We start from the raw sequence: 25572 nt of genomic DNA, 5'->3' as shown, positions 1-25572 counted from the left end.
CAAGCTGATATTGAAAATGTCAGGAAACTTCTTATTCTTTCCCTGTGGAAAATTACACAGCACTTCTCACGTTAGAATATCCTGCTGCAGAGAAAATGCTGTGAAGTGCTTTCTTACATCATCTGAGAATTGTGCGGGTGCAATGAGGGGTAAGGTTAACACCAACTGCTTTTTCTCTTACCTACGTAGATGAGTTAAATTACAAAAAAAAAAAAAAGGCAAACCACAAAAAAACCCTTAATTGTTTCCAGTGTCGTCTTTGTGTCTTTACGCAGAATATTTTGTTCGCTTTTTTTCCCCTCCTTACCTCGGCACCTTGCTGCCAGGCAGCGCCTGCACTCTTGCGCTGCTGGAGCCTCTATCAACCGCAGCAGCGCCTGCAGAGGAAGCGGAAACTTTCTCGGCGGCACCGCAGGAAGCGTTGTGACATGGGGACACGGGCTGTGGAGGTGGCACTGCTGGCGTGAAGCTCTGCCCGTGGCAGAAAGAAAGAGCAAGCCTCCCCTGCTCTTCTCAGCGGGGGGAAAGGTTAGATTACCAGGCTTCGAACGGAGAAGATCACCTGGTGTTTAAAAATACTTAGCTGACTGCCACTGCTAGTCATAGGAAAAGGTGACTTTGGTTTTTCATGTTCCCTTTGTGCATATTTTCCCTCACTTTTTTTCTATATTTGCATGTAGTAGGTCTGGAAGAAGTACAGGGTGCACTCCTCCGTGCTTAACTTGCTAACCAAGGCGTTTATTCTTTGTTTCATTACAAATCCTCATCAGAGGGTAGGTGAACCACTCTGCTGGTGTCACCCAGTTCCCAGTTAGCCAGTGGTAGTGGTGTGTTCAGCTGGGGTGCCCACTGCCCTTCTCCCCAGGCTGCTTTTCTCACTTCCCTTGCACACCGGCACAGCCAGCACTGGACAGTCCAATAGCAAGGGTCAGTTCCTCAGCTCTTGCTGCTGAAGAAAGCAATTGCTTGTTTTTGTTACTGGTGGCTGGGCGTTTGTAGGTCTCCACCAGCAGCATATTTGTTTTCTGAGTCGGATATTTCACCCGGCACTTTTAAAGCATGTAGAAAAATTCCCAAAAGGGTCCTTTCTGCCCCACAAGTGGCATTTTGCTGGAAATGTAAAGTAATGCACTTCTGGGAGATGAAAAAGGGAGATGACGTTCCTCATGCTTCCATGTTATCTTCAGCACATGGCTTTTTTTTTTTTTTCTTCAGAGACAGCAAAATGTATCATTAGATTTAACTGGGAATTTGTGTCAGGCCCAAAGATACCGAAAGCACAGTCTTTTGGGGTGGGTCTTTGTTCGTTAGGGAGTAGCTCTGTTTCTGTGCCAGGCGATGTTTACTTTATCAAGTTGCTTTTGTCATTTCCTTTGCAAACTGCAGTCATACTGTCTCTTATTGGAAGTAAAAGGAGAAATTGTTTCTTGTTTAGCTTCTCCTTTCCAGACAAGCTACTACACACTAGAAAATTTGTAATCTGGGTTATGTGAGAATAAATTTAATGCAAAGAAAAATTGAGATGTTTTTCTAATATTAGTGTTATTTCTGTTTCAGTCAAAGGACTATAATTATTATTAACAGCATAGTAATATTAAAGTTGCATGTGGATGAATAGGTTATCCACCTGCAGTCATTAAAGCCAGTATTTCAAACATTACAGCTTTGATGCCGTGTTCTGTGTTCTTGTTTTTTCTTCTGATAGTAAACTGTAAATAAATTTTCGGTTCATGTTTTATGTATTTCAGTGTTTGGCTTTCAGATATTCTTATAGGTTTGTTTTTAGGTCTAATGGATTTGCCTTTAACCCTCTTCCTTGTAAAATTAGCAGGACTTTACAGTTGCTGTCATATTTAAACTAAATTATCAGTTTGGAAGAGAGAGTAGTTATTCCTGCAAGCTGTCGCTTACAGCAAATAGAAACTATTACTTCATTATTTTTAGCTTGCATAAGTGTGCCTGGTGTTTCCTTTCTGTTTTGTACCCCAGTCTCAATGTACGTACTCTTCGCCAGTCCTCACATTTTTAACTTCTGTGTCCAGTAATGTGGGTAAGCCAGTACTACGCCCAGGTGCCAGGCATGCCTACAGAACAGGTTAGAAGAAACTGCAATAGAGGAAGGAGCTTGCATGGAAGGTCAGAATATTGCAACAGTACCAATGAAGATCAGCATCATCTAGGAAGTTACCCAGTTTCAGCTTAGGGCCAGAAGCAGAGGAGACACCCATACCAGGGTTAGGTTGTGAGACTGACGGGAGGATGGCTAAAGTAGGTTCCTAGTTGTGTAATCATTTTATGAAGCAGGGTAACCTCAACAGGTCACAGTGCATGCCTGGGACAGCTGAGAACGGTTTTGTCCAGTCAGAAACGGTATGGGCTATTTAAGAGAAGTCATATCTTCAAAGGATTCTTGTCTTTCATGTGTGTAACTTTTTCTTTTTTTTTTTAAATGAATAGCATTTACTGGTTGTTAGCCTTTAATTAAAGGGGATTGTAAACAATGTATCTGAAGAGCTTTACCCAGTTCATGAAAATTACAATTTTCATGATAGGAATGAATGATAAATGAAATACGGTCATTTAAAAAAAAAAAAAATCTCCAAAATAGAAAACAAATTCCACAGTCAGTTTATAACTTAAAAACAAACACAAAACCCTGCCAAGTAGGGTTGACATCTACTTAGCAGTAAAGTTATTTTAAAATTGAATTTGACAACGTCCTTAGCCAAGTGGCGGTCAAATGTGGATGTGGATAAGAGAGCAGGATAGTGAAAGGCTGATCAAAATGTGCAGAATCAGCACGCAGTTCATGTAATGCTTTCTGTAAGACCGACGTGAAATCGCCTACAAGTACTTGCCAGGAACTAGTTTTACTGAGAAGTGTTTTTAAGGGGCATTTAAATCAGTTCTTTAGGGTTATTGCATGTGCAGCAAGTTTAACAATTGTGGAAGCCACTGGGCTTTTTGTAGGAGTTGGTCTGCAAGTGGATAATAAATGCGGTGCTTTTAGGAGTTACAATGCGTGCCTTGTAGGTCTTGCAGATTAGATATAATGCATGGGTGCCGATGCCCAGATTCCTGAATATATACAGGCCCAGTAGGAGTTCCTGTTGCCTGTGTTGTGTGCTTGCCCATACGTTGCGTCACAAAGCCTTTGGAAATCAAAGAGCTGCAGAAAAACCTGAACTTAACGTGGATATGAGTTTCTTAGCCTGTCCTACCCCTTCACTGCCTGCCCTGCTCAGCTGAGGTGGCAGCTTGTTGCTGGTAGCTTTTTTGGGGGCTCTGTCAGGACAGAACAGGCAGCTGGAGCGTTTTGTAGCGTGCCCCTCTGTTGTAATGGCACAAACGGAGAGCAAATCTTAAAGCATTCACTCGTGACTTACACAACACAATCGCAAATGTTTCTAAATGGTGGAGGTAAAATAAATAAGTAATAGGGAAGTGATACTTAATCAGATTGCACCAGACTTCGCTTTGGGTTCTTCCCCTCTCTCTTGCGTTAGCAAATTGGGTCGTTTGGTGGGCAGGCACCTGGCCTGGCTTCTTTCTCTCTTCTTACCCCAGCTGCTCCTGGAAGAAAGCACAGCCAGCCTTGGTGCGGGGTGTGTGTGTGTGTGACTGATCTTCTCCTTGAAGCTGGACATAGGAAACGGGGAAAGGTCTAGAATTTCAGTCCTACTCCAAATTTTTCTTTCTTCCTTGGAGAGGCAAATATGGGACAAGGTCTCGCATACTAGCCTGTTGAACAGGCTAATTGGCAAGTACTTGCCTGAGGGTTGGGTAAGATTTTCCTGTCCCTTCTGGTGACCTCCTAAGCATGTTGCATTGCCGTGTGTGTTTGTTGTTGTTGTTGTATTTGTTGCTTTTTTTTTTTTTGATTGATTGAACTTCATATTCTCTGTTGACCATAATTTATATGAGCAACTGTTTAGGATAAGTGTATCATTACTAGTACTGACTTAATTGTAAGTCACAATGAGATGTATTGTTCTTGGGATAATCAATCTCCAACTTTTCTCCTAAACTTAAGAGAAGAGTGGACAGTAACCTGTACCTGTTTATCAAGAATGAAGGGGTCTGTGGAATGACCTATCAGTTATATTTAACAACCAAAACATACCTGCCTCCAAAAAAAAAATCACCTCAAAGCAACAAGAAAAAAAAACCACCTTGTTTTTATCCATAATTGTCTCATCTTTTCTCAGGTCAGGTGTATTCAATTATTTTTAATACAGCTTTTAATAAAAGCGTAATCTTAGAAAAGAATGACTCATTCAAGAATTCTCACGTATATTCTCTAAGGGTATTTTAAATGTTATAATAAGGTGCAAAATTCAGAAGAAAAGTATATATTAATAAACATTTTATTAAGAATATTCCTGAGATGATGTAATTCATGATGAATGAGTTGTAGTTCAACTTCTTGAAAAAAAAAAAAGTAATTACTCTTTGTTTCTTGATGCTGGTGTTAAGTGGACGACTTGTTTTAGTTCGGTAACTGCATGAGTGACTTCTCTGATGTAAAGACCACCCGGATGTGTTGTTCTACCTGAATGTTTAAGACACCTCAGACAATGGTATTTACAGGCAAAGCAAGGCAGAGGATGCCTTGTTTTTCATCCCCTTCTACCAGCGTTTGGGATCGATCTGGCTCCAAGCTGGCACGTAGACACTTCAAAGAAGATGAAACGTAAAAGATACCTTTAAGGTATATACATTTTAGTGTGTCTCATGGTACTTTTTGAAAATAATGCTCCTCCTAACAGTTGAGTTGCCTGGAAACTGCCAGATGATTCAGAAAGTGTGATTTCTGGTTGTAATATTCCTTTGTAATCTGCGGTGCAGGTGCTGTCAAGCCCTGTAAGTTGGGTAGCTGCAGTGACTGTGCAGCGTTGTTAATGGAAGTAACCTGTACAAGTGTGGGCTCCAAGCTGGGAGCATCCACAGGGATGCTTAGATTTCATTTTGCTTGTTAAGATGCTGTATGGTGATTGTATGTCTAAGGTGTGTGTGGTTTTTTTAAAATAAACAGAAAAAAACAACTTGACATTTCACGTTGTTGATAACTTCTTGATTCTCAAAACTTGCTTTTATTTTTATTAATTTGGATGAATGAATTCTGGAGGAGTTGTTTTCAAATGATTTCCTGTGATACAGAGAACCAAAACTGCTGCTGATGCTAATAAACAACCGAAAGCCTTATACTGACTGGAGGCATAAACAGAATGGGGGTCTCAACTGAGCATGTGATTGTTCAGGCGTAACACAATCAAGGAAGTTGGTTGAATAGCTTGTGGCTTGTTTTTTTCTTCTTTTTTTGTAGTGACAGCTTTGCCAAGACATCTGTGTTCTGTAAGACATTAAGGGGAGAGGTTGGTATTAAATAGCGTTGTTTCTGCATACCCAGTACTGGTAGGTTTTTGACAGGCTTGCCTTTGAATAAGGGGTCTGTACAAGTTCCCATTGTCAGAAAGGCAGGATGCCATGTGAATGCCCCTTCCACTGGGATCACTGTAAAATGCAAAGTGTTTTAATAAAGCCCTCTTTTTATTTGGGGTGTCTTTTTTGCATCAGCACTTTCTTACCAAGCAGGAATATACTTCGGATCCCTGGTGTTAATGGAACCAACGCTGAGTTTTGCCTTGGGAGAACCAGGGGAAAAAAAACTTCACTTTTTGTTTTTTAGATTAGCTGCTCAACTGTAAAACTGAAAGGTGTGCAAGGTATTTGGTTTTTAGCTGTAAGTTTTAGAAATATGTACTAAAAGAGCATCCCATGGTAGTTTCATATGCACGTCCTTGGAAAATCCTTTCTGCAGTAGAAAATTGCCTCCAGCTAAATACTTTGCTATGTTTTTTTCTTCTTTCAGTTTCACAAAGCTTAGAATACTGGTGAGTTTTTTCAAGATTCCCAGGAAATCAGACACACTTTATAATCCAGTACTACACCTAACTCCAGTAGTTTGTAATAGCTTAATTCCTGTTAAATGACATGTGTAGGGATTGGAAGATGCTCCCATGTGAGGCAGAAGTACCTCCTCATGCTGAACTCACAGAAAGGTTTTCTTTCTTACAGGACCAAAGACTCTGTATTACGTGAGCATAGTTGAAGTCTGTTGATGCTTCATGATAGGAATAGCACTTCATACATTCAGTATCGTAGACAAAATAAAGCTATGCACTACCACAAATTGCACGGGAAGCTTTAGTTCTTAACCTCAGTGGACAACTGAGCAGAGGAGCAAGGTTACTAGTAACTGCTGTGAAATGATGTTGCAATGAAGCTCTTTAAGTTTGCAGTTCCTGCCTGTGAGAAGGTGCACACAGTAGTTGCAACAGATGAACATGCCTTGTTACCTGAGTGACCTTGCCCAGTTGTCATCTGTGATTTATTACACTGAACTACCTTGAATAAACAACTTGTAATGGTCCTTGGAATTTAAATTTCTTGGGGAATAAAATTGTCTCACTGTAAATATTAGCAGCATGAAACACGTAAGTTTGAACTAATTATTTGTGGAATTCATAGACAGGCTGTCAGGACACAACCAAAATCTTTGCCTTTCAGAGGTTCCCAGGGAACATTTCTACAGCTACAGTAGCTGCCCTCGCAGGTGAGGCACTGGACCAGCTGAAGCTGATGTGTTCCTGCATGTTCCTGGCTGCAAATTGTCTCACTGGGAAAACTTTCTGCTAAAAAAAATGTGAAATTCCAAAGAAGTCCTGCATTTTTCCTTTAATTTAGCTAGTATGCTCTTTCTGTAGTGGTACCTTGGGAACACTATTTTTTTTTTTTTAACTGCAATTCTAGGTAAAGGTTTGTATCATACCACGTTTGCTTGTTCTAAATTTGTGGTCTCAGTTAATCTATGAATTCCCTTAACTGCCTAGCCTTCGAGTAGGTGACTTGGGCTGTTTTGCAGTCCTCTTGGAAGCGTGTTGAAGTGTGTTGGTTAGACTACTAGCTGTTTGGGTAGGCAGTGGAATTAATACAATTTTGAAGGATGTGAGCTTTCACCCAGTTCTGAGTTTACAAAACATGCTTAGCTACAGTGGTCTCACTATCTGCAGCACTGATCCAGTGACAGAATAAAAGGATGGGAGTAACGGAGACTTGAGGGGGAACTGAAATACTAAGAGCGGGAGAAGGAAGAGACTAGATGAAAGAAAGACTAGGCATGCTGGGTTAAGTTGATCAAGGATTTGGAAAAGAGAAGAGCCTAGAAAACCTCAATGACGGGCAGAGAAAAAGTGTTATGGGAGCAGACTGCAGGTCTTCAGGTCAGTAGGTGAAAACAATTATTTCCCAAGGTGATATGTTTTGAATGGCATGCAAGGGGGCAGCCATCAGGAACCATAGCACTTTGAGAGGTGCATAAAATGGAGTGAGTATCTTGGATTTCATGGATCTTGCTGAGGTCTGACCTTGGCAAGAGTAAGAACCTCTGCTTTTGCAGGGATTTTTATGCAGATTTTTTTATCCGGTCCTCGACAAATTTATTGGTCTGTGGGATACAGATGAAGAACGTGCTTTATCTTAAAGACTGTTCTCATGGAGAACGAGTGTCTTGTGATTCTTTGAAAATAGCTGTGGTGGCTTGTATGTAATTCGTCAGCTGTTTGGTTTTGGGGGAGGAGTAATCTTAGAGCTTTCCACTTAACCTGTTGTCTTTTATGTCTTGTCTTTACTGTCATCCATCCTTGATTCTGGCTGCCTTTGCTTGTTTGCTTAAGAAGTTGGCTTGTAAACTTAAAAGTAACTTCCTTGACTTCTGTGATACCTGTTCTGCTTGCTAGGAACACCCCTAAGCATGCTCAAACGTTACGTGTTTCTCTTTCATGATGTCAGAAGAAACTTGAAAAGAGTTGGCCTGTCATGCCATCAAGTGCTGTCTTGTTGTGCTCCGCTTTTTGTAAGAAAGCATATTCGTTTCCTTTCATGTGCTGCCTCCATCTGATGTGAGGCTGCGCTCAGTGCGCGCAGAGCTCTCACCCCAAAGGAGCTCGGCTTGTGGTTGGGCACTTCGGTTACATAAGAGAATATTTCAGCTTTTACTGAAGCTGATGATTTGACTTAAGTTTTATTTTTGGAATTATTACAATACGCTATCTATGGGATAGCTGTCATTAATAGTTAATGGGATAGGGCAAGTCCTAATCCCATTACAAATTAATTTGCCTTCAGTTTTTTTAAGGGTATCTGGAATGGCATGTGCGTACTAATAGGTTTCTGATTCGATTTGCAGGCTTTAAGTATATTTTCATATTACAGCAGTGTAACTGCTGAGTATTTGAGGTACAAAGCCTACGATGGTGCAGTCCTGCCTGGCTTCCCCCCTGAGTGGGGGGAGCGTTAGGTTGTGTGGTAAAAGGCTCCTCTTCACAAACACAAAGGGAGCCCGGGGAAATATTAATTGCAGGGATGGAGCTTCCTGACTTGGCTCTTCCCGAGCCTGGCACAGGAGGACTGACAGCTCCATTGTCCAGGTATGAAACCCATCGGGATGCTTAAAGGGAAGGGCTCTTAAGATCACCTTACAGACTGGGGGAGGGTTGTACCTACAGGGCCATGAGACTCGTGGGATGGAGGAGATTGTACAGGGCTTGTTAGAGTGCTCTGGGGAAGGATCGAAGGTGGGGAAAGGGAGGGTTTGAGGTGGTTTGGGGAGGAACAAGCATGGGAAAGTGGAAGGATAAGGGGATAAAGGGGCTGGTCGCATGTCAAAAAATTGCTAGTTAGGATGTTTTTCTGGCCATGCCCTGTGTCGCACCAGTGCAGTCCATCTGTCACTTTATTAAACTTAATTTTTAACTATTTCTCTAGGTGAGGGGGCTCTTTGTGCGTGTGTATATATGGAGCTCTAAGTGCTGGTGTCAGACCACACTAGTCGGTGGCCAAACTGGAGTTACACCATGGATTATAGGGGCCTGTGTGCCATGGGGTGCCAGTGACTGGAGTGCATGCACACTGTGTGGGTATGTATGGCAGTGTGCAGCATTAAGCTAACAAATCTTAAGCAGGACTAAACTGTTAAGCAGTATTAAACTGTTGAGTAAGTAAGTTGCCTGGGAAGCAGATCTTGAAGCAGCCATAAGAGAGCTGGGGACTGGAAGGTCTGCCAGCTGGCTACTGGAGGGACCAGCGGGTCCAAGCTGGCCACTGGAGACGCTGTGTCCTGGGACACGTGTTTGCACGTGTGTGTCTCTGCAGGAGGCACATGGCACTGCAGAAATGCACTTTTGTCCTGGTCAGCCATAGAGGAGAGCAGGATGAAGCCATTGGTGCTGTGTGTGTATCCTGGGAATACATTTTCAGCCTCAGCACTGGCTGGACCTAGGAACACGGAGCTGCAGCAGCCTCATCTCTGTAGAGCTGCTGGCGTCAGCAACCCATAAGCCATTCGGATGGAGTTTGTGTGTAAGATTGTCGTTTTCCTCTGCTTTCTTCGGGGGTGTGGATGAAAAGACTACACAGTAGGCTCTTGGGATATTGCCAACATGTCAGTGAAGCTTTTTATAGATTTGATTCAAAAGAGATTTATTTGCCAAATTACATGCTTAAAGATAGCAAACCATTACCGAGATGCAACAAGTATCACTTTTGACTTTGGATTTAAATTTTTTAATATTAAATTTTTTTTTTGGTGGAGTACTAAGGGTAATATCTAATACCAAAAGGGACTCTTCCTATAAAGCTAATGATTGCACACCTTTTCAGTGCAGGCTATAACCCCCATTTCCCATTTCAAGGAGCAATGAATGGATATATCTTTGTATGATTTGAGCACAAAATTTAAAGAACTGGAGAATGAGTAAGCATATGGCAGTCTAACCATCATCTGAAAATCTCACTCATCTGACAAGAAACCTTTGGGTAGCGATCTCAATTTTCAGCACTGTGTACTGGTTGATGTTTGGAGCATGAGTGTTGTTTTGAAGTAAATTTCCTAGTTATCCTCCTTGCTATGATGTGTTTCATGTCATGGAGTATTACAGTAGACAAAACTGGATTGCTCTTGGACAAAAATAAACTGGAAGATGCCTTCCAACTGCTATAGAGCATTCAGTCCACAGAGCAGATTAGGTCTGATCAGGAGTAAACCCATCTGAGATGCATCTAATGTGGATAAAGTGTGTTTGGCTTAGAGGATCCTGTCCAAATACCGTGCTCTGCTAGTCGCTGTAGATATGGCTTCTATTTTATGGAGTGGCTCAAATGTGTGTGGTGTGTTTTTGTTGTTGAATTTTTTCTTCCCCTCCTTTAAACAACAGCAAACCTAGGAGTTCCCTCCCTCTCTGAGGTAGCTTTGTGTTTGTGCACTCTCCTGGAAAGCGAGCTGCAAGTAATAAATACCCCTTGAAAAGGCTCAGAATTGCAAATCTTCTGCTTCGTCATTTCCTTGTTATGGTGTGTATTTAAATGCTTTTCCACTGTGAAGCTTATTTTGCTTCACTGTTTGTATAATTTCCCTAACACCAATTTTTTCCTCAGTGCCTGTGATTTTTTCAGTTGAATGTCTGCAAAATAATCCCCTGTTTATGGTCCTCAAGCTCTGTCTTTCATCTTTTGATAACTATTGTGAAATGTACCATACAATCACGTCCACCGTGGGAGATAGTTATCTACGGTTGCCATCACCTACTGTACTGCATGTCTTTAATTTCTATTTGTGTATGTTACACAAACTGTGCGACGTTGGCATTAAATCAGTCTATATCCAGATTTTGGGACTCTCCAATTTTGTGATTAACAAGTGTTGCCTTTTATGATAATTCAGTACATAGCCGGAGTTTGAATGTGTTCCAAATGCCAATGCTTAGAAAAATAGTTCTTTACTGAATCTTCTATTTATATTCCTCATTTGAATGAGCTGGAGGTTCACTTACTTTCTTCCTCTTATTCAGGCAGAATACAAATCAGCAATAGGATTTTTTTGCATCATTGCACACAGCTTCCTTTTCTACTGCCCTATTTGTGTCCTGCCTGCAGCCCTGCTCAAGTGGAGCCCTTAGCATTCTGCGCACTGCTAGCTGGGAGCCAGCCAATGCAACATTCATGAAAAGCTTCAGAGCCTGTAGTTGCCAGGTATAGGATTTACTCTGTTCTTGCTAACTACTGGAAGCTTGTAATGAGGCAAGGCAAAAATGGAATCCTGTGATATTCTTGTGTGAGTTCACACGGAAAGATTTATGGTCACATGAGTTTAAGTACTGTTGCTTGCAAGGCTCCTAGGCGTCTCTAAGCAAAGTGAGAGATGGATGCGTATGGAGAGAGGACAAAAATGGTATGTGTCCGTATCTGCCTTGCTCTGCCATTCCACCGGTTTATGAACAGGGATGTTTTGAGCTGGAATTCCATAAACACTGTTGTGTATCGAACCAGGGCTTAAAGGCAGTGACTTGGTACCACTTACTGTCTCGTGTTAATATTTGTGTTTTAAGTACCCTCAATCTATGATGTAAATTGGAATATTGTTGTGGTTTGCCTGGTAGGCATGGATCATCAATCACCAATACTCTTTTTTTGTCAAAATATTCAGTGTCGAGGTAGATACTTCTCAATTGCCATACCTTGTTGTCCTCATTGGTAAGGAGATCGATAAAGGGCTGAATCAGCCTGGTGTCTTTTTCAGTCATGCACCAAGGTACTTTCCAAGACAGTATATGTATAAAGAAAATGTATATTATGAAAATGGTATTTTAAAAAGTCTAGGAGCCGGCAACCAGGTTGATAATAATTAGTTCATCTTTCTGTAAAGGATTATGGATTTTATCAGAACAAATGGTTTGCTGAATAGATTCTCTATCCTCTTAGAACGTCAATTAAATGCATTAGTTCAGTAAATTTCCTATGATTGTATGAAGAATGGATGGTCTGGAATAATACAAAAAAAGTTAACTGACATCAGCTCTTGGTGGGTTTAGTGCAAAAATGCCATATCAAACAGCTGTCCTTGTTAGAACTGGCCATAAATCAGAGCTAGGGTTTTTGTGTGACTGTAAAAGCAAACATTCCCCGTTCTATACACGAAACAAAATAGGCTTTTGTTCTCTTTTGAGTTTTAAGACCTACCATAAAATATAAAACTGAAGTTTGAAAAATTGTTTATTCTGTTGTGAGTTTAATCATTTGATTTTGCTAAAGCGCATCAGTGTAATTTGTGGAATGTGGTTTGGTGTATAAGGGCTGTGTACGTTTAAAACACAAAATGTATGAAATGTTGCATTGGAGCAGTGAGTGAACAGAATTGTTAATACCTTGCTACCTAACTGTTGCTAGAAAGGGGAAGGTTTTCTGAAAGGTTTATATTTAAATATCTTTTTTAGGATTTTGCAATGACCGGTTATATTTAGATCTGAAGAAAACAAAAATAAGAGAAAAATTATAGGCTGCTATAGGGCTTTTTTTTTTTCATTTCGTTTTGCTTGATGTTTCTATTTATTTTTTTATTGATGTTTGTCCTTTGCTTGGTATTGTGCTTATATAGTTATCTTCTGGTGAATTCATTTTCATTGCAGCTTATACAACAGAAATACCATTAGTGAGCGGAAGAACAGCTGTTCTGGGATAGACAGAAGCTGATAGAAGCCTAGGATCTCATCTGACGTAGCCGAGGGCAGATGGCAAGGGCAGAGCTGTAGGGAGACCTTCTCCAGTACCATCTCCCAGCTCCAGGGACTTGCAGCTCAGGACATGGCAGACCAAAGGTATCGCACTTGCATTTAATGGCCGTGGGCACAGAGCTCTGGAGGTCTCAGGGGCTGCACTGGCAGGCTCAGGTAAGTAAGAAGCGGGCAGGACTTCAGAGGGGCTGCTCAGTGAAAGGAAATTTGAGGTAAATTCTGGAAAATCTGTCGGTTTCCAGCAGTTTGTGTTGCACCACTTGAAGGCCTAAACAGAAAGAAAACCTTACCAAGGCCAGCTTCTGGCCTTTTTTACTAAATAATGCCTTCTCTCTCTGTGAGGAGCATGCTGAGAGGGGATGCTTCTTGCTGTAGTGATGCTGTGGCGCAGGGGATAAATACTCTTACCAAAGTAGCAGGATGTGTTTAAACTGGGTTACTAGCGAGTGAATGACAGAGCACACTGCAAGTTGTGCGCTGTGCTATTCATGTTTTGCTTGATTGGTATTGTCAAGTGCAGTAATTCTCTACAGCTCCGTATCTCACTGCAAACAGAAAACTTCAGTCCCTACTTTGGCAATAGTTTCTGCGCTTACGAAGATCATAAGCAAAGGCATAAGGAACTCCAGTGAGTTACTCTACTTTAAATAGCGGCTGAGTTTCTGAAGGATGTAACTGTTTTAAAAGCAAGTGAAGGAATGTGAGATTAGAGAAGTAAAACTCTACCCTGAGTCACCCCTGCTGGCAAAGGAGCAAATGCCACTTCTGCATGCATGTGGATTGACGCTTTTTCAGAGTTAGTTTCTAAGCATCCACGCTTTACAACTCCAAAGTATATCTTCATGGTTCGAATGTAGGTGGATTACAAGAGATGCTGCTGCATTGGAACAGATTTCAGCGCAGGCAAAATGTTTAATACTGCGTGTCTTCTCAGGTCACAGTCATACAGTGATTTTGATCTGGTGTAAGTTTGGGCATCCACTCAAAGGGGTAGAGCCACCGTGTTTGTAGTTGTCCTCTGTGCTGGCAGTAATGCAGCAGAAGGGCAATTTTCATCTAATCTCTTTTCTTGACTATGTGGCTGTTCAGACTATTGCGTGCAGGTACAAATGAGGTAGTGGTAGCGAGTGGTTGGCAGAGGAAAACAGGAAAACCATCTCTTTCAGATCCTACAGAGCAACTGAGCAGTCCAGCTTTTCACAAAAATCTGCAGGGTTGTCTGTTGGGCTGGTACTTCTGTCGTAATACACCAGCCAGAACATGAAAGATAACTGGTGTAGTGCTGTTGATTTTGATCTTAATTTACTTAACCATATAATTTTTCCTGTCTGAATTTTCATATTACTCATCATTTTTTCTATACATCCGTTCTGCATTTCAAAGAGAATCTTTAAATCTTAAAGATGGGTGTGGAGGGGAGTGCAGAAGGAAGTATCTTTCTGGCCAAATAAAAGTGGTTATAACAAGGCTCTGCATTTATTGGTGATAGTCTTGTATCATGTCCCGTACCATCTGAGTCTAAGGATGTTTGTCAAGAGTACGCTATTGCATAAGTTTAGAATTTAATCTTCTGTTCATAGCTGTTGCTTTGAAACTTTGTGAGATCTAGCGTGACATTATTTAAAATTAAAATACTGCAGCCTATTAATCTACTGTTGTTCAGTACTTCAGTCTGCCTTGTTTTTATTTCAAATCATCAGTGGAGTAAGCTTCCTGAGCACCTTTGACTGATGCGTTAGCTCTATTTAAGCACTAACTACTTCCATTGGGATTAGCTGTTTATAATTTTTAGTGTGAGCTGGGATGAATAAATCATCTTTGAGAACCAAGGTAACTTTCAGATAAATGCCATAAATTAATGATTTTAGTATTAGTCTTAATGTTGTGTTTCAAAAAGGGGAAGGGGGGGAATTGTGTACATAACAATAAACAAAATCATTTGACCAAAATATGAGTGACTTGGCCTCAAGTTAAATATGTTTCATTTTGTAATTACTACTGTTTTGGGTGGGTTTTAAACTCTGCCATTGCTTCATCCTATGCTCAGGTGTAATGTGTATCTTCTAGTTACATATTGGACAAGAATGAACAGCTGCATGGCAATGATCAGCTTTGTCCACGTGTTGTTGTTTCCCCATGTTAGCACTTTTGGTTTTCATTACCTTGCCCAGATTCCTTGTTTCGTCTTGAATCTTAAATTACATTCTCTTCTTTAGAGAAAAGAGTATTGCCAACCTATTCTCTTTTGAAGTGCTGTACATCTTCTTCAGCTCTAAGAATGCATTTGAAAAATATTAGTATTAAAAAAAAAAACACAACCTACAGTATTTTCATTGTCACTACTGTTTTCTGATTCTTCCTGTATCCAAAAGTGTTATTTACAAACAGATTTTCCCTGAGTTCTTGCATTTATATTCTAGCCAATCCTGCTGGAAATGGTGTGTCATGATGTACTGAAGCCAATTGTACTTTCCCCTTGCTTGCTTCTTGTTGCAGGAGAGACACTCCAGGTTCCTGTGTGTTCTAAATCCCTTAAATACGATGCAGTTTTCTGATATAGAACTGCCCCTTCCAAAAAGGGTGAGGAGGGCAAACAGACTGAAAACCTACTTCCCATATAATATCTAACATGACAAGGAAGTGATTAAAATATGAGATTTCGAAAGACTTGCCTTTTTGTTTTTGACTCCAAGTGAAATAAACCAAGAATCAATAGCAGCTGCTAGAATCTGGCTGTTAAGGAATAAACTGCTGTTGCCATTAGTAGAGCAAGAATATTGATTTCTGGGGTGTTAATACTTATTGCTGTGTTTAGGCCTTTTATGCCTATGATTTACTGTCTGAGAGTTATCTGGAAAGCTTATGTTTTATCTAACGAAAATTCATTGAAATAGTATTTGATAGGGCAAAGTTTGTTGCATAATTATTTGACATGCAGTGTGGATGCATTGCCTGGGAGTCTTGTACAAGTATTAGCAAAAATCTTTTCACGTTATTTTGAGGAAGATGGGGATGGCTGTGCAAGATATGATCTTCTTTACCTTCACGGAACTTGAATCTGGTATTTGGGTGCTGTGTATATGAGGAAGTTGTTACCTTGGAAAAAATTTTGGTGGTCAATCTGCAGAATTTGCATGCCTTAAAAGCTCTTGGTTCTCAAACAGTCTCACATCTCCCAGTTTATTCCTAAGACTTTCTTCATCCTATGATCTGTTTGTTTGTTTCTAATTTGCACAAGCTGCTTCGTAATACCTCCTAAAATGATTAATCTGTAATTGAAAAGCGTCATAAAACTGGGATATTTTGGGGGAAGTTAAATAGTGCCTGACAAAATAGTTATTTATTCAGTTAGTGTCACAACTGTATACTCATGTTATAAATAGGACATCACTTATGGTAGCAATATTCAGTTAAATTTGTGATCAGACAAATAATGGTTGCATTTTCTAAATGGGATACAATGCAGCAATTATTCCATATGACAGCAGAAATTTTCTTCTAAATATACACTAGTACAATTTAGTCATGTTTAGGATCTTGGCTCTAAATTGTCTGATACTCTTAAGAAAATATATAGAATATTTGGTGAGAGCATCTGTTCTCTAATACGTACTTAAAAGAGAAATGGGGTAGTGCTATTTTTACTGAAACACAGTGCTATGTTAAAAATTGCTTTGAAATAAGTAATGGGTAGATTACAAAGAGCTCATACTGTTTCCTAACACACTGGAAATGTTACTATTAAGTTCTGTTACGTTTCATTGTGAATTTTAAACAATTCCTTTAAAATCAACACTACATTTAAAGTGCCCTTCCTATGGAAGGGAAAGTGGTGGTTTCTATGTGGTCCCAGTGACTTTGTCAGGTCATATACATAGTTGGGGCAACTTACACTGTAAGGAGGTTACACTACTTTACAGTGTAGGATTTCTGTCTTGTTAGTTCAGCCTTCTCTTTCACCCTTCATTTCACCCTACTGCTGAATGCCTCTGTATGTAAGTCGGCGATTCCTCTCTAAGCTTAATGCCAGGGATCATGATGTGTGCCAGTGTCTCCAAAGTAAGCTCTAGATAACCTAATTAGATGAGAGGTCTTCATTTGAGGTTGGAGATCGCTTCTCATTTCACTGTATCTTGCCTTCGAATGAGATCTGCTTTCTCAAGATCATCTTACGTTGTATATAGAAATATTCTTGTAATTATGTTGTTACATATGTATTACATTATTGTATTTTTTCTGCCTTATGTTGCTCTGTTTTCTGTACCACAGTGAACATTAGATGCACATTTTAGTTTTCTAATGTACACCTATCCTATTTTGCAAGCCGATTTAAAAGAAATAAAAGATAATGCAGGAGAAGGAAGAGCCTCTTTTAGCAAACTTTTATTAAGATGACAGTAGAGATGGCTATTCAAATTGCCATGTCTCCTGTTGTGTAACTTTCCTTATTAAGTTAAATATGTTCAGAGAACGTTTGTATCAATGAACATGACATTGAAATTCAAAATTAACTCTAGCGCTTCACACCTGAATTATACTTGAGATTAAAAAAAAATATATATCTCCCCCTTTTGAGCCCCCCACCCTCTTATAAAACCCCTCTTGTGTATTTTGTAAGTCATCTCTAGCCCAAGACCAAACATAGCAATTAGAAGTACAACGTTACATGTTGCAAAACTTACTTCTGTTTTTGTAACCCCCCTCTTTTTTTTTTTTTTAAATGTGTGTTGGAATGTGTCCTTATTTTCTGTACTGTTTCTGGACTTGTTATTTTCCCCCACTCCTGTTATTCTCCTACAGTGTCACCCTGCATTGTATGGGGTATGATAAGCATTAAATGGTGGAATCTTCTAGCTGTTTTTTTTGGTGTAGCTCTGAATTTCATAGTAAGTGCTGGTGATCACAAGTTTAACATGGCTTGAGATGAAGTCTTACTGAATCTGTCCTCATAGTCCTCTCCAATAGCAAAATCAAACAGCTGAGTCCCAGAATGCTGCAGTAGATTTCAAGGATATGTTGTAATGGAAATACTATTTCCTTTTCCTTTTTTTTTTTTTTTTTGACCTAATGAAACTCGTGAAATCTGTAGTTAGGAAGAAGTAGACAGAAATTGAAATATTATATATGACAATTGTTGTATTGTAATGCATTAATATACCTGTTTTTCCTCTCTCTCTGAATGCTGAAATGGAATATTGCAATCACGCATCAGTGTGTGCATTTATGTATTTCTTCAGGGGTGGGAGGCGAAGGAACATGGATTGTTTCTGCTCTGAAGTAAGGAAAAAGAAATACTGGCTGATGCAATTTTATTTGCAAGAAAAAAAGTGGCTGCAGTAGGAGTAGTAACACTTCGGAACGACTTGGTCTACCGCGAATATGTATCTGGTGTCCTTCATATCTCTGCTGCTAGCTGATACCAGATATCAACAAATAATACTGATTCAAATTTAGAGCTGGCAGGGGTAAGCGTACTGTGCAATTTCAACACCACTGTGATGCTGGCGATGGCTGAATGAGTACTTTATTCATCCCTGAATGTCATTTTTGAGCTCCTGTAAAATTCATCGGATCTCTGTAGAACACTGAAGAATTTCTCTGCCTGAGAAGCTGGTAATAACCATAACTCACGTGTCCGCATCCAGTTTCTCTTGCTTCCCTGGCTAGGTAGTATCTGTGAGTTACTGGGATAACAGTTTAAATACAACGCATGCTGCAAAATGTTTTGTGGTTTGAAAAGAAGAAAGAAAAGGGCTAACAAAGAAGGAAAATATTTTGTGGTATTTAAGTGTGGTGGGGCAGCTGAAGGACTCTCCTGTTAGTGAAATTTACAGTCAAGTGTGGTGGGAGGGGAGCAACTAGGGACTTTCATTTGTGCTTTTTTTCTTTTTCCAAGTCAAGTTACTAAGAATCGGATTACTTCCTTACAAATTCATGTCAGCTAGCATGTCTGTTCTTTGAAAGTGGTTTTGGGTTTGTGCTGTTTGCGTGCTATCTTCTGTTTGGCTAGCTGACTTTTGAAAGACCTTGCCTCGACTGTTGGATGTTACCTCGCATATTTATTTTTTGATTGTTTTAGAAAATAATCTTATTCCATTTTGGGCTGTTTTGAATTGTATTTAGTTACGCCTTTCATAAATATGCTTTTGGGGTTAGGTTTTTTGAAAGAGAATTATACTTTATAGGTTATTGTTTTTTTTCCAAATGACAAGCATCTTTGATAAATTAAAGACTTTATTTATATACTATTTCTACAGAACTGCATATTTGCGTACTGAAAAAAATACTTTGAGTGTTATTTGGTAGCCAGTACTGATGCTTAAAACACTCAAAATACTCGCACACAGGCATTTCCGCTGGACTTTGGAAAAAAGTGTAAGGAGGAGTGTGTAAGAGCACAGAATGGGCTTCTATTTCTTAGATTAAAATCATCATTCCCTTTGTGCCTTTAAAGTTGCCCATGGCAGGGGAGTTGGAAGTGGATGGGCCTTGAGGTCCCTTCCAACCCAGCCCACTCTGATTCTTTGATTCACTGTTCTTGCTGGCTTAGGTTTGTAATTAGCAGTGATAAAGCTGACTGGTGTAATGAAGAGTTTGGATATTGCGAATGATAGTAGAAGTGCTATCATTAGTGCGCGTTCAGAGGCACGTGGATGCTTGTGTAAAGGTAAAGATGTTTCTCACCCAGATGAGTTTATCCCCAGCAGGAGCTGTTTTAGAGCCTGTGCCTGGGGGAATGTTGTGCATCTGTCACTGGCTCTTCTCAGGTGTTGTCACTAGCAGAGGGCTTTTAGCATCTCCTACACAACAGCTCGAAAGTGAATCTCATCTGTCTCATCACTGGATCTGGAAACACATGTCATAGTTCTGTTTTTCAGTTAACTCGAAAGATGCTTTATGCACACAATTAGCTGAACTCAAATATTAATATAGCTCAGATGAGAACTTAAAGGACGGAGGTTCCCAAAATACTGTTACATATTCCCAAATGTGTCATAGCATGTACGAGATTAAAGATCAGCTCCATGCTCGTTAGGAAAAACGTGCTGCTAATTTCATGTTGTCTAGAAGTAATCATACATGGATAGCAATTAGCAGCTGACATTGTGCCCTTGTGGTAAAGGCATCTGGGTAGGAGTGTGTTTGCCTGGGGGACCCAAAGGGCAGCTGTCGAGACAAATTAAAATTTAGCTATTCTCAACTTTTTAGGGAGATTTTATAAGCCATCTCGACTATACTGCCATTTGAGTAATGTTGAAGAATAATTAAGTGACTGTTAGTCTCTAAAAGAGCTGCAAAAACTGTGCAAGTGAGTTGCTCCTCCGCTGTGACCTTGATAGCCCGAAAGGGCCGATGGCTTTCCTTGTGTACCAGCCTGGAGGGGGGCTGCTGTTACACAGCCCAGTGCAATGCGAGCAGCATATGATGGGAGATAAGTTAGTAGGTGGGATGTCTGTAAAGCTTTGCATTACCCCCAAAAATATTTTCTGGAGATACATATTTCTTAAATTTGATTACCGATGCTCTTTTTATTAGTTTGTGGTTAAACACAACCTGGAAATTGTAAAACTTCAAGGCAATTACTTTCTTTTTTTTTCTTTTTTTTTTTTTTGAGAAGGTTACCTTGGTCTTATTTTGGGAGTAGCTGGTAAATAATGGTGTACTAAATGATGATGGTGTTGGTTATTACAGAGAAGAAACACATCATCAAGCACTTATGTTTGGTTTTCTCTCATTTGAACCCTTTGGGTTTTTAAGTAATTCAGGACGAGTTGAAATACGCCATTCTATATCCGTCTTTTACCCAGAGGGATTAAGTGCCTCTAGAAAATTCTTAACTGCTCCCCTATTTTTGTCGTTTAGACATGTGCTGAGAGCAGCAATTGGAAACAGCCAGCAAACTTGTGGTTGGCAGGGCCAGCACGAGCAGGGTGGAGAGGGAAGGACAGGAAAGGGTGGCCTGAGTTGCTTCTCCACATACAGAGCTAAGAGAGCTTCCCCTGATGGGGTAGGTTACAGAAGGCCAGCACTCGACTTCCATCTTCTCTTTTGGTTATGTTTTGCTGGGGCAATCACTAGGGCTTGTTCTGTTGCTGTTCCAGTGGTATATAATACTTGTTAGCCTGCTCGGTCTGCATTTATTGTCCATCCCACAAAGGCTGGATTTTATTCTTAAGAATAAATTTAAAAATAATAATAATAATAAAAATTTGAAAATAAATTTTAAAAGGTAAATAAATGCCTGTCCAACGCCAGTAAGGTGCCTTTGCTCTGCTTGGTTATGTGGCTGTCCCCACTGGGACTTGAGCAGATGGGAAACATTTCCAGTAGACATCAGTAAATGTCAGTCACTTCTGTGCCAGGGTTAAGCTGGTGAGCGAAAGACTTTGATGTCTCATAGTCCCTGGAAGCCAATGTATCACCCCTTGTATTTCTGTGAAATAACTTAATGTCCTGTATCTGACGAAACACGCTTGTGACTACCAAGTGTTTATTATTCCCATTTGCATGTCTGACCTCAAATATTTTATACTTCACATGGATTACTTTATATATGAAATTAATTTCTTAAAATATGTGGAGGGTTGGGTTTTGTGTGTTTTTTGTCACAAATACACAGATCATGCATGCTTGGATGGCCTTCAGGCTTCTGTCACGGGTTTGTCTTGAGCAAAATACTGTAATTGTTTAAAACATTTCTGGTTTGGTATATTATTTTTGTGGGTGGGCTTTGGGCACGAAAATTTTTAGGGCTAACCTCCTAAATATTTAATGAAATTCTAAACCTTTGGTACATAGATGAGCAGTTCGTTCCAGCTGGAAAAGGTATTTTGTCTGGATTAAGTCTAATTGAAGATGATAGTAACATTTGCTGATATATAAATGTGATTGTCAGTGTCTTGAGCCACTCAACTTTTTATTATTGTAAGGTTGAAACAAATCAGTTTTAGTCTTGTCTTCCAGCTGTAAAGGTGCGCAAAGCACAGGAAACAACTGAGACCGGAGTTTTTATTAAATTTAATGGGAATAAGGGGCCATAGCATCCTCTGCAAATGTCTGCCTGTAGGACAGCACTGATATCTGGAAGAGCTAAATTTTGCGTGTATATGAAATGCTTCTGTGATCAGTATCTGTGAGAGTGGTTTATACATCAGCCAAGAAAGGAAGATTTCTGTGTCGGTCAAACCATGTTTTCTTGCCTGTTAGGAGTAAGTAGCTTAAATAGTTGTAATTATGGTCTCTGATGTATAGACTGACATGCGTATGCATACAAATACACACGTGTATCTACACACATGCACACAAATGTGTGTATGTACATATGTATATACAAGGGTGCTAAAAAGGCCCAAGCTTCTAAAGAAACAATTAGTGGTTTATCTAAATGAAAACTTGGCAGGTTTTGTACATCAAAGATAGAAATCCAGCATCTAGCACTACTTGTACTGCACAGTAGGGTAATTTCTGGTTTAATATTTAGCAGCTATTAAAATAGAACTTGGTCCAGAAATAAGCTGTGCTTCATTCAGAAGGGATAAGGTTTTAAAGAGAGTCAAAAGTAGTGCCTGCGTGGACGCCTCAACCCAGGGGAGTGGAGGAAGATGAAACCTTGACAGGCCATATCTCATGGATCATGCATAGCAAATCTGCTGATATGAGGAGCAAGGGGCTTTCCTTGTTTAGTTTTATATAAGCAGATTGAAAGTAGAGTGTTTTTTTTTTTTTCACAAGTGTGTCTCAAGGCTTTTTATATGAATGCTGTATTTGCATTATCTTTGAATAAAGATGGAGGTTGTCTCCAAGATGACCAGGTTGTGAGAATAAAGCATTATTCAGCCAACGAGGTAGTAAACCTGTGTTTGCAGGTACCTTTAATAAATTATCTGTCTCTTCAGAATGCATAAAAGTATTCAGAGGGTAAGAAAATGTACTCCCAAGGAAGTTAAAAGGGCGTCCTGGGAGATGATATCATAGCAATGAAGAAGGAAGTATTTTCCAGGAATGGGTGGTGATGAGGATGAGTTGAGGTATACAGGAAGGTAGCCAGGAGCACATCTGAATACCTGAAGATTTGTGTCAGAGAATTCCTTGGTTCTCTAAGACACGATACATTTCAATAATAAAAATGTATGTCACTTTTATGGGAACATTGTCATTTGTTTTTTTCCAGATTGGGGAATAAAAATACCTAGTATTCTAAATACTGCAAAATAAAATGAACAGGTATTGCAAAAACATGCTTTCAGGTAACTGGGGCAAGCAAGGCTGTGTCTTCCTAGTTTAACATATTGCAAAGGTTATATTACGTGGGAATAAAAATGGAATCGAGCGTTGAGTGCAGCATACTGCCTCAGCAGCAGAATGCAGCTATAAATTATGAGCAAAAGGCTTCGAGAGGAATGTAATTTATTTAGAAAGAAAATGTCTGCGTATTTATTTTTATATATATATATATATGTATTTTAAATCAAAAACAAGCTAACAGGGTTTGTACGCCTAGAATCCTATGTAGCATTGAGTTCCATCTGTGGTAGGCATTTTTTGCTCAGCCCTGATACATAGTTACAAGTGCGTGTGGATTTATTTTATTTAAAGAATTTTGGACTGTGACAAATTAGTTCATATAAAGCTTGTATTTGCAAGTATAAAAATAAAAAAAAGAGCCGTGTTGTCATTCCGATTTTAGGTCTCTGGATCCTTCAGGCAGTGGATGTCATCTCTGTATATGGCTTTGCTCAGTGACTGCTCTCAAATAATGAACGTTCCCTTTCCTCTTCCCTCCATATTAGCGACTAAAGTTTAATTGAATATCAAAGTCCAATTTGCGAGATTTTTCTAGCCTACTTGTTCTAATTTTTCCAGATTGATATCTTTATGAGCAAACTCCAAGAAAGATTCCACTTCGTTTTTGTTTTCTGGGTGTCCAGTTTGCTTCAGTATTAGAACATCACACTGAGTTTTATTTCTGAATCTCATCAACCTTTAACGGTTGTCCTTTTCCAAAATATTGGTTTTGATTTTTATATACTACCCTGCGTTCAAACACTCAATAGACAAGTGAATCACACTGTCTTTTCTGCTAGTTGAAGATGGAGAAGAAGTTCAGTGGAAATGTCTGATAGTGACTGTCTGGCACAGCATGCAGACAGAAGCCAAAGGTTTTGACAGCTCTTGCAAAGGAATCTAAGAAGAATCGCCTGCTGTGCACTGGCTTGAAAAAGAACACAGAGTTCTTAATATTTTATTAAACGTAAAAATTTTAACTCTTTCTGTCAAGATGCAAGTCAAGTAAAAGCAAGCGTATCATAGAGCAGAAGAAATATCTGTAATTGTGAACGTTTGAGTTAGTTCTGATGCAAATGGATAATGGGTTAAACAGTATTAGAAAACATTTTCATAAACTCTGTGGTTCCAAATTTTCTATTTTTATCAACTGTAGAAATGCTTGTGTGGTTAAGAATATGGTGGTTTTCAGTTGCGTGTTAAAGAACAGAAATTCTACTTTTTCTTCCAGATTTTCATGTATCGCTCAACTGTCATACACTTTGCTTGATTGAACTTGGGCCACCCTAAAAGAACTAAGATAGTTCAGCTGGTTTCTCTTCTGTTGGTTCATGCATACACTGAAATTCTTATTGCTGTGAACCAGAGCCCTGGTGTGTGACCACCACCACCTCCAGTTCTCAGTGCGCCACTTGTCCTGGAGCTGCTGCCGTGGTGTGGTGGTGGTGGTTGTTGGGTAGTGTTGGTTTGTTTTTGAGATTCCTGATGTCCACCGCTGTGCACTTTAATCATCTCAGTTTGGACAGTGAAAACTTAGGAAGTTTTCAAATTTTCATCCATACCATTGCTGGCGGTGACCCTTTCTGAGAAGTGCATCAAGCTGTGAGCATGGCTGCCTTTCTGCCTGCTGAGGAACAAGTTTGGCATCAGTTCGCCACTCTTCAGGTACCAGACCCCCAGGAGCTTCAGGCTTCCAGCTGTTTCCTCCAGTGGATCATGTTAGCTACCCAAGCAGCCCTGCCATGATGGGAAATCTGTGGTCTGCTCCAACTAACACATTAGCTGGGCTGCTATCCTGACAATAATTCTGAGTACAAGTTATCTAATTTTCAGTGACTTGAATGCGAATATTATATGGCAAACACTGCCAGCTTCATTAAAATATAAGATTATCGGTCTGACATCATTTATGGGAAATTAGCTATGATCTAAATGGGAAAAAATAGAAACGTTTAAATTATTTCCTATATGTTCTCCATGGATAGCAGGGACTTGTGTAAAACATGCTGTGCATGCAGAATGTCCAAAGCTCACGCTTAAGTGCAATTAACTGGATCACTGCAAACAGTACCAGTATCGAGCTGTAAGAGTCTTCATTGCACACGTCTAGACTAGTGTTTATTTTGATTTTATATTTTGCTATATCATAACAGTTCTTTCTTGTTAACTTGATTTCTTATATCAGATTGCAAGAGGGTAAGGAAGTTAAGTTATCTACAAAGAAGAAAATATCTAGAAATCTAACCTAAATTCATCATTATTGAGTAACGACCTCATCTTCCGGATTTTGAAACTATTCGAAACTATGAGGGAATCCTGAAAATATATATTTGAATATTACTCTTGCAAATACTCTTTTTCATTGCTGTGCAAAATCAGATCTTAAGTCCTTTTATTTTTATTTGGTACTTTCATCTCCTATATTTATAAAAGTTGTGGGGTTTGGGGAAAGTGGTTTGTATGGTAGCTTGTGCAAACTTCTGGTGTTTGTGAAAGTAATTGGTATAAATTATTTATAACTGAATAAAAGGATTTTTCATGGATTTCTTTCACACTCCTCTTCTCCCTCCCCCCCTTACGTATACATACTTAAATATGAGAAAATATTTTGTGTCTGTAGGTGGAACAGGACTAATGGGGGCAACCTATGGAATCCACAAGC

The 25572-nt window shown here is 39.6% G+C and overlaps 1 protein-coding gene across 7 annotated transcripts in view; it reads left to right on the top strand.

Moving 5' to 3' along the window:
- The window catches only part of ASAP1 (ArfGAP with SH3 domain, ankyrin repeat and PH domain 1), a 147061-nt gene that overhangs the window by 47235 nt on the left and 74254 nt on the right, over positions 1-25572 (top strand). Inside the window, exons 1-2 of one of the 7 annotated variants that reach the window (XM_035556295.2) lie at positions 11006-11088; positions 12522-12710. The exons of 5 other annotated variants lie outside the window; for them this stretch is intronic. The gene's annotated coding sequence lies outside the window, so the exon portion shown is untranslated. Of the gene's footprint in view, positions 1-11005; positions 11089-12521; positions 12711-25572 lie in introns of those variants that run through there. One more of the 7 variants, XM_050709265.1, reaches the window with a different exon arrangement.

Source organism: Cygnus atratus, chromosome 2 (assembly GCF_013377495.2).
Source record: "Cygnus atratus isolate AKBS03 ecotype Queensland, Australia chromosome 2, CAtr_DNAZoo_HiC_assembly, whole genome shotgun sequence".
Classification (NCBI taxonomy): Eukaryota; Metazoa; Chordata; class Aves; order Anseriformes; family Anatidae; genus Cygnus; species Cygnus atratus.
The sequence above is the reverse complement of the archived record's forward strand: the minus strand, read 5'-3'. Positions and strand labels throughout refer to the sequence as shown.